Source organism: Pteronotus mesoamericanus, unplaced genomic scaffold (assembly GCF_021234165.1).
Source record: "Pteronotus mesoamericanus isolate MK-2021 breed Mesoamerican mustached bat unplaced genomic scaffold, CSHL_Meso_final contig_436, whole genome shotgun sequence".
Lineage (NCBI taxonomy): Eukaryota > Metazoa > Chordata > Mammalia > Chiroptera > Mormoopidae > Pteronotus > Pteronotus mesoamericanus.
Genome location: NW_026555164.1, coordinates 744,742 through 754,013, shown reverse-complemented (window position 1 = coordinate 754,013; position 9,272 = coordinate 744,742).

Sequence of the window (9,272 nt, the reverse complement as noted above, 5' to 3'; positions counted from 1 at the left end):
GATGGGATTTTGTAACTTGCTTTTCCTTATTCCTGCTCAGTGCGCCGCCACTAGAGAAATGATGGACTGGCTGCTCAGTAAAAGAGACCAGGGCCACTGATTAACCATTTAGAAAAAAAATTAGAGCACTCCTTCACGCCTAATACAAAAATTAGTTTGTGTTGATTGAAATACCTAATTTAAAAAGCAAAATTATGAACCTGTCGCAGGTGGGCACAGGTAACCAGGTTCTTGGTGATTGCGGACAAAGACTTGAACCGAACCCACAGCGGGTTTATAGCAGAAAGAGCGCGCCCCACAGAACACGGAAGCGGGCCGACTCCAGGCAGAGAGGGACCTCGGGGGCCGCAGGGATTCTGTCCTTACAGGGCGGATATTTCCTGGCTAGTTTTAGTGTCGTTTTATTGCACAGGTGCAAGTAGTTCTATTACGTTAAAGCTACTGCGCTTGCGGCCTCCCAGGATTTTCCTTGATTGGCCACCGGGGAAGAGGGTCCCACAATGTTAATTATAATGCTGTTATAATGACGCAGGGGTCACGGAGCACCTTCTGTGCAAATGCATTCCTTATTCACTGGGATTCAACGCTTTTCCAGGAAGCAGGGGCAACCGGTCTTAGAACAGGGCCTCTGTTTAGTACCAATGTTCTTTATCTTAGCCCTGGGGCACCTCCAGAGTTTCTCCCCCCCGCCCCCTATCTCCTGCCTCAATTCCCCCACCCCCTGCCAGAGACATGGTTCTCAAAAATCTTCTTGGGGTTGTTGAAGGACAAAGGTCATTCTTCTGCAACTTCTTCCGGTTTAGATGGAGCAGTAGTCTCTGCCTGTCGGGGAAGTTGCGCCCTATTCTATCTGGAGGTGAAAGAGGACGTCCTGAGGCCATCATGCAAGCTGTCGGTCAGCTTCACCGGCACCCTCAGGCATGGCTGGAAGCCCTGGAGCAGCATCAGTTTGCTGTGGAACTGCTTAAGTCTAGAAGATGCTCGTTTAACAAGTAAATTAAACAAGCAAGGTCCTAAAAGTAATAGGAGCAGCCACGTTATTAAGGGACTGGGGGGCGGGGGTAGTAGCCATGTTAAGCTAGGAAGCCAGGGGGTCAGGGTATCCCTAACTCCTTGGCCCTGTTGATGCTATTTGTGTAGCCACTCTGCCTGCTCGTAAATTTTCCTTATCCTTGTCTCAACCATTACAGAGTTATTTGCATAGGTGCAGCAGGTTTTATTGATAACAGCCCATACCCCACCTTGTTCTGCTAGAAGATAGTAAAGGGCGAGGCGGTTATCCACGCCTACATTTGCCGTGAGTCTGCCGATCTTGATAGTCCAGCTAGAGCATGGGCACTGTCTTTGGAGACTTCTGTAATCTTAGCGTGGTCCCTTAGGGGGGCCTCCCTGGGGGCTGCAGCGGCTCTCGTGGCAGCAGCTCCAGCCACTCCTAGAGCAAAAGCTCGTTTTTTTCCTGCTGAGAAATGGACTTCCAGGACCCTGGGTTCTGTTTATAACAGCAAGGTCTTGGGGTGCCAAGGTCCCTAAGGGACAGCCACACCCAGGTTTAGAGTTGCTTGGATGTGTGTAAGCAACCGCTTCTTGAAGCGCTGACTGATCTGTTGGCCGCTTACTGAGGGTCCCCCGTAGCCAGACGAGGCCCGGGGTGCCGCAGTGACCGTGGCTGCGGGGTTGTGTTTGTTAAGGAGGCCGTATGGCAAGGGGGAAAGGCAATGCTTAAGGGCCCTAAATTATGTCCCTGATCTGCCCCTCCTGCAGGGGGTGGTAGGAATTTTGCGAATACTCCTTGAAGGGGTTGGTTCAATTTCCAACGAACACATTTCAAAGCGAGGTGGGGGTCTGCGTCATGAGCTTTGTCAGGGCAGCGGCAGGCTCTCTCAGGAATGCAGCTGGAGCCGTCGCTTGGATAGCTTCCTACACGTGACCAGGGCGAGGGTTTGAAAGCGCCCCCCTCAGGAAGGCCCCCTGGAGAGCTGGGGCTTGAGAGGGAGGCCTGGCCTCGAGCGGGTTAGCGGGGCGTGAGCCCGGTCCCAGCGTGGGGCGCGTCCTGTAGCGCTTGGGAGAGGTGCTGGAGTAATCGAGTGACCTGAATCCTAGCGGGGTCACACGGAAGTGCCAAGGAGGGCTCCGCTCCCGCCCGACTCCTAAAGAAGAAGAGGAATGTGTGTCGTGGGCGGAAGAGTTCAAAGCATTGACTGAGGACTCGTTAGCTGCTGGGTCGGCGTTTCTATGCGTGCTGTATCTGGAAGGAGTTTCTGCGTTAGGATGACATGTCTGGCGTCGGGCTGGATTTTCTCCGGCTGCTAAGGCACGAGAAGCGTTTACTAAGAAACGTTCCTCCCGTCCCCCTGCGCAGGGGGTGTGTAGGTGCGCAGGGAACGGTGAACAGAAACAACAGAGGGATCCTCGTGTCGGACAGTCACAGACACGGGTCCGCCCGAAGGAAGCCAACAAGCCTTCACACAGAGGACCAGCACTAACAGAAACCGTCCCAGGAGAGAGACGCGGTGATGCTAGCGCATGGTCGATCGTCACTTGCCTCGGAGGGCTTCCTCCGTTCGAACAGGACCCCGAGGTCCTCCCGGGGCTTGCAGGTGTGGTCTGGGCTTCCGGCCCCCAGCTGGTCCTGAGTCAGGTCGGGGACAGCGGGAGCCGGCTTCACCCCGGAAATATGAACCCAACTCTCGAGCCCTGAGAGTTTTGCAGCTGAGGGGATGCTGAGGACCACCCGGTCGGGCCCCTTCCATTTAGGGTTTAGCTGGTCTGTGGGGGATCCCTCCTTCCAAGCTGTACGGAGTACCCAGCCCGCCGGGGGTATGGTAGTTCGAAAGTTCCCTCTCGGAGCTGGTAAAACTCTATTTCCATATTCCTGTAAAGCTTCCTGCCCTTGCCCTAAGCTCAATATCTACTTAATTGACGGGTCTCTGTATCAAATATTAGATCTAGAGTGGGGGGGTCAGCCATACGGCATTTCCAAAGCGCTGAGCTCAGTACTGGCCTCGGGGGCACCGCCCGTCCGCAGGGGGCCCCAGGGGCGACGCAGCGCGCCTCTCGGGAGTCTCCTGACGGCGACCCGTGGGTGTTCTTTTTAAACGTTGACTGGCCCGCTCCACCTTCGCAGAGGACGGCGGCCGCCAAGCGGAGTGGAGGTGGCATTTTATGCCCACAGCGTCAGAGGCTGCCTGGGCGGCCCGGGGCGTGAAGGGCGGCTGGCTCTCACTCTGGGGGGGCCGCGGGGGGCCCAGCTGGGGCATGGTTTCCTTTAGGAGCGCCTTTGCTCCTCCCGGGCCGTCTCTGTCCGTGTCGGAAAAGCCTCAGTCCACCCAGGAACGGGGTCCGTCCGGGCTCATAAACATTTGCATCCTCTGCGAGGCGGCATTTTGGTAAAGCCAGCTGGCCCATCCTCTCCGGGACAGGCCCCTCTGGCTGAGCAGGTCTGTCGGCAGGGACAGGGACAGTGTGGACTCAGAGAGCACAGGCCCGGAAGACATTCTTTACGGTAGTAGCTATCGCCCTGCCGGGGAATGATTTCTCACCTGCTCACTGGATGTCCTAGCGCCCCTTCCGCGGTGGAAGGAGTCGTGCAAAGCCTTTAAGAATTTCTCCTGCGAGGCCTGGGGCTGGAAGAGCCCTGGCCAGCGCACGCCCAGGGTCCTTCAGGGACACCCCCTACCCCAACGCCCAGGGTGATTCCTCAGGCGTGTAGTTGGGCTTGACATCTGAGTGGCCGACAGAGGGGAACAAGGCCATTTGCGTGCCGGTCCCTAGTGCTGCTCTCCTGTTTCCCGGAGAGACAGGGGACATGCCCTTCTGGTGGCCTTTGCAGCGCGCGGCTGCCACTGCTCAGGGAGCCTGGCGGTGCTCACCAGGTCTAGGGTTTCCGGCCCATGTTTAACAGGGGCCTCTGAGCAGCGAGGAGCCGTCTTTCCACGCAGCAGCGCGCGCGTGCAGGACACGGAAGGCACAGTGGTGTCTGTGTAGACATGAGCCCCTTGCCCTGTCCGAGGGTGACTGCTCAGGTGAGGGCCGCCACTTCAGCCTTTTTAGGCCAGGGGTGGACGGGGCCGTGCCTCGGTGGCGCTGTGGAAACGAACCGCTGCACATCCTGCTTATCGCTGCCCGTGGCATAGAAAGCCGCGCCCATCAGCGGCCACTCATCGCCCGCGTCCTGCGGGGGTTGGTTCAGCCGGTCGGTCCCGCTGGAGTGAGCGAGGTTCGCAGCGTCTGAGTGGGAATGGGCCACAGCGGGGGCGAGTCTGTCGGCACGAAGGAGGCTGGGTTCGCGGTGTCCCAGGCCTCTGCAGCCGCTTCGGGACTGTCCAGGGGGAGGGCCCGGCGTCTGGCCGGCCTGTCTCCTCTCGGCCAGAGACGCGCTTTCATCCCGATGCGCCTTGTGCTTGCTGTGCAGTTCAGGTCTGGCTCCTGCCTGAGAGCGAGTTTGGCAGCCTCCTTGGTGAGCATGGCCGCGGCTGCGGCTGCTCTTAGGCTCGGAGGCCCCCCCGGCTGCTACAGTCTCCAGATTTTGAGAGAAACATGCAACCGGTTGAGGTTCATTCCCTGGTGTTGGACTGAGGTCCCTAAAGCTCCTCCTTGCTGCTCTGCTCTGTACAGAGAGAAAGCCTTAAGTCAAGGATCCCTCCCCGGCTGGCGTGGCTCAGCGGAACCAAAGGGTCGACCGTTCAATCCCCAGTCGGGGCGCAGGCCTGGGTTGCGGGCCAGGTCCCCAGCAGGGGGCTCACAAGAGGCAACCACACGTTGATGTTTCTCTCCCTCTTTCTCCCTCCCTTCCTCTCTCTCTAAAAATAAATAAATAAAATCTTTAAAAAACGCACGCATACATATACTTAAAGAAAGAAAAAGTTCGGGATGCCTAAGGCGGGGCCTCAACCGGGCCTGCTGATTTCGTTAAAAGCCCGGTCGCATGCCTTCTCCCATACAGTGGGCTCGGTGTCTGCCCCCTTCGTGGCTGCGTACAGAGGCTGGGGTGTTAGCCCCGCGTCGGGGACCCAGGCCCTGCAGGACCCTGCCGCCCTGAGGAGGAGCGGAGCCGCCGTTTGGTGGCAGGCGGCGCTGAAGGGGCCCGTCCAGTGATAATCGCTGGGACCCAGCAGTCAAAACGCTGGTGGCCCCGTGAACCACCGAGGGGGCCCCAAGACGACCTCATTGTAAAATGACTCTTGTCCAAATCCCAAAGAGGACACTCGGGCATCCTTCTCTCTGGTCCTTCCAGAGCTTTGAGACGTTGTACCTGAGCCAGACGTTTCCCCAGAAGGGACGTCAAGAGGTGTCCAAAGGCTCCTGTTCCTCCTCCTGGATCTCAGCAGGATGATGGGCCAAGAAGGGAAGTTAAAACACCCCTAGAGAGTCAAGTAAGCCGCCTTAGAATTTTGAATTCAACTAACTGGTTATCAGTGGCTCCACTTGGCCATTTCTGGTAACAAGCGACCAGCAGCAGGCGCCTGGCAAGCAGCACCGGCCAGTGTTGCCGCCAACCACGGTAGAGTGTACATGCCCAGGACAGGAGCGACTCGTTCCTGCAGCTACACTCAGCAAGGGGGCTGTCAGCCGCCCCGAGGCAGGTGCTCTGGGGGCAAAGACAGCAGGAACCCCTCCCACACAAAAGGCCAGCGGGGTACGAGCGCAGGGGTGCAGGCCAACGCCGGCCGGGGAGGACACGCGTGACCGACGGCCCGTGGGCCTGAGGAGGGGGCTGCCGGCAGAGGTCACGTGCAGGCGAGGCAGCGACTGACACACCTCACACCGCGCCGCCTCCGGGGGAGCAGCCGCAGGGCGGGGCGCTGTCTGGCCGTTCTCACTGCGTGCCCGACCGGGGAGCGGGCGTTTTCGTGCACCTGGTGGGGCCGAGCCAGCCCCGTCCGCTGCGCCTGGGGGCTCCTGCCACGGGCGCCTCCAAGCGGCGGCGCCCTCGGCGCTCTCACCGGCCGACCTGTGCCTGCGGCTGAGCGGCCGGCCTCCCTTCGGGGAGCATGAGACTCACCACAACGCAGCAGACGGCAGTGGGAAAGGGCACCCGGGCAGCAAAGGGGGCTCCGGCGTCTTCTCCTCGCTGGCTCACCAGCAGCTGCCGCCGCCGGGGGCACGGCAACCCAGTGCGTGGGGGCGGCAGACCGAGGGCTGAACCGAGCCCGCAGCGAGTTTATAGCCGAGAGTGAGCGAGTGGTGGGTGAAGCGGCAGAGCTGGGCCTCAGCGCCCGGAGGGGATCTGTCCTTCCAGGACGCTGGTTCCTGGTTGGTTTTGGTGGGTTTTATTGTGCATGTGCAAGTAGTTATGTTACTTTAAAACTACTGCCAGGATTTTCCTTGATTGGCCACCAGGTCCCACAAGGCTAATATATTATAAGGCTGCTGTAGTGACGCAGGGGTCCTGGAGCACCTTCTGCGCACGTGCATTCTTGATTCACTGGGTTCAACACTTTTCCAGAAAGGAGGGGCAACCAGTCTCAGAACAGGATCTCTGTCTTGAGTCAACATCCCTTGTCTTAGCCCTGGGCGCCTCTGAAGTTTTTCCATTCCTGGGGAACCAGTCTCGGAACAGGGTCTCTGTCCTGAGTCGATGTCCCTTGTCCTAGCCCTGGGCGCTTCAAGTTTTTCCATTCCTGGGGAACCGGTCTCAGAACAGAGTCTCTGTCATGACTCAACGTCCCTTGTCCTCGCCCTGGGCGCCTCTGAAGTTTTTTTATTCCTGGGAAACTGGCCTTAGAACAGGGTCTCTGTCCTGAGTCGATGTCCCTTGTCCTAGCCCTGGGCCACGCCCGCCGGGGCTGCTCCTGGTTTTTACTAACACCCCCGATGTCCTCCCGGGCAGGAGGTGGCCCTGGACACAGCCTGGCCGGCCTGAACGTGGGACGCGGACAGCGTGGCAGGCGGCCCCGCAGGCGTCCGCGCTGCAGGCCCGGGCCCCTGCCGAGTGTCGGGGCCATAGCGTCTTCCCCGCTGGGCCCGCTTCCCAGGCACCGTGGCGCCGCAGCTCCCTGGGCTGCTGGGTGGGGCGCAGGCCCCGGCCCTGGAGCTTTCTGGCGAAACGGCCACGTCCTCCTCCCTCACAGCGGCGCGAGGTGGCCGAAGCACAGGGACCAGGAGTGGCGGCAGCGAGTGGCAGCCCCCGGGACCCCCACGACGGGCAGCCGCAGCTGCTGGGGCCTGGGCCGAGCCCTCGGGCAGGGCCCCTCACCAGCCAGGTCCCTGGAAGGCCACGCCCCTGACTGGCACCTGGTGGGGCCCCTGTCGGAGGAGAGCGGGTGCCGGGGGGTCGGGCAGCCGGACACGGAGAGTGTCATGCGCATGTGCAGAGTGCGGCTTCCCGGCAGGCGCGTCCTGCGGCCTCTGGCACGTGTCCCGACAGCCGTCTGGGGCTGGGGGCCTGCGGACCCGGCCTTGACACTTGGCAGAACCTCAGCTACGGGAGCCGCCTCCAAGGTCGGGGCTTCCCCAAACCGGCAGCCGGCTCTCGAGGACCTTGAAGGGTCTCCTGGCACCTTCCTAGGACAGTGGTCTGCAGACGGCGGGCGCTGCCCCACACCGGGGCCCCCTCGCAGACCCCCACGGCGCACACCGGTTCAGGGCCGCCCTGCTGGTCGGCCGCAACCCGGACAGGCGGGGTCGCCGCCTCGCCCAAGGACGCCCCTTTTCCATGTCCCAGCTCACAGCAGGCTGTGCACCCCCGTGCCCGGGGGCAGCTCAACTCCAGCGGCACGAGGGTCACCAGACGGTCAGCCTGCGTGCAGCTGTCGGTCAGCCTGCGTGCAGCTGTCGACCAGCCTGCGGCTCGAGGGCAGCGCCCACGCTCCCGCCCCTGCTCGGCTGCAGTCCGCACCCGCTCCAGGCACCCACCCGGGCCCCCAACTGCGCCTCCCCCCCTCCGCCCCCGGCAGGGGGACCCTTTAAACCACAGGTGGGCGGCCCAGCCTTGGGGGTGAACTCCCGCCAAGTGCGCCCACCACGCGCCGCCTGCAGGCCCCGCGGCGCCCACCCCTGGTCAGCCTCTGACCTCACACCCGCCTGTTCTCCCGGGGTGGCCCCCGACTCCCTGCCCTGATGCCCGAGACCGGAAGTGAGGTCGCCCAGCTCCGCGCCGGCAGCGGCCGGAACAGCCCCCGAAGGCCGGTTCATCTGGGCGCCAGTCATGAAGTGGGCTCACCCCTGAGCTGGGGCCCGGGCTGGGTCAAAGATCACCCCCTGCCCGTGGCCACTGCGTGCCCGCCCAGCCCCGAGCTCCCGAGGTGGAGAGGACGCGATCACACGGACAGAAAGCCTCGTCGATGTTTATTCTACTTCAAGTAACAAAACCTACCAAGTTCCATGTGTTAATGGACAGTGATATAATACTTTGCCATATAAAATACAATTTACAGAAAATTCTATCAAGTAAACCTAAAGAAACACACTTGATTTTTTACATTTGTGTATTTAAATTAGAAAAATCTGTTTTATATGTAAAAAAACCTCCACATCGGATCAGTGTTGGGACTTGACCCCACGGCCGAGGGACAGGGGCCGCCCCCGCAGGGAGGGAGGCCCCGCCCGGCTGGCCCGCGTCTGCCGGCGGGCGGGCGGCCGGCAGCGATGCGCAACCAAGAACAGACCCGGAGAACAGAGGAGACCTCTCGTTTACATTTGCAAAAGTTTATGAAAATATAAAAAAATTATCAAAGTGTATTTGTACAGTCAAATAAATTAGCAAGGTTTTCTCTCTTTCACACTCCAGGACGGGACGCGGGCGTGACAAGGGGCAGCGAGCTGTGTCTCACAGTGAACGCCGGGAGGCTCCTGAGCTCATCCTGCCCTGCCTGCCTCGGACTTGACACGGGTGTCCTTCGTTTCCAAAGACAAGCTTTAAAATTTAACCCTGACGAACCTAACAGCTTAGGGCTGGCGCACTTTTCCTGGGACGTTGGAACTGTGCAAAGGTGACGTTCCACACACACAGTGTTCCTGATTATGGAAATCCGAGAACCCCCCCCCCCCTTTTAAAGTACACTTAATTGGTTTATCTTCTCATTTTGAGGCTGGTAAAGTTGAAGCCTTTTTCAATAAATTGTTATTTAAAATGCAACAATTTGTACTCAGATGTTGCTTTTGTGTTTTTGGGGAAAAAAAAATTTAAGGTGATATATAAAAACTGGGCAAAACTTAAGCAACGTGTTGTTTCCTGGTTGAAACCTGTCATTCAAATTTCTTTAGGAAAAAAAGGAAACCCCATCAGCAGGTGTGTTTCTCAACATTCTGGAGCCCTGCCCCCCGAGGCACCG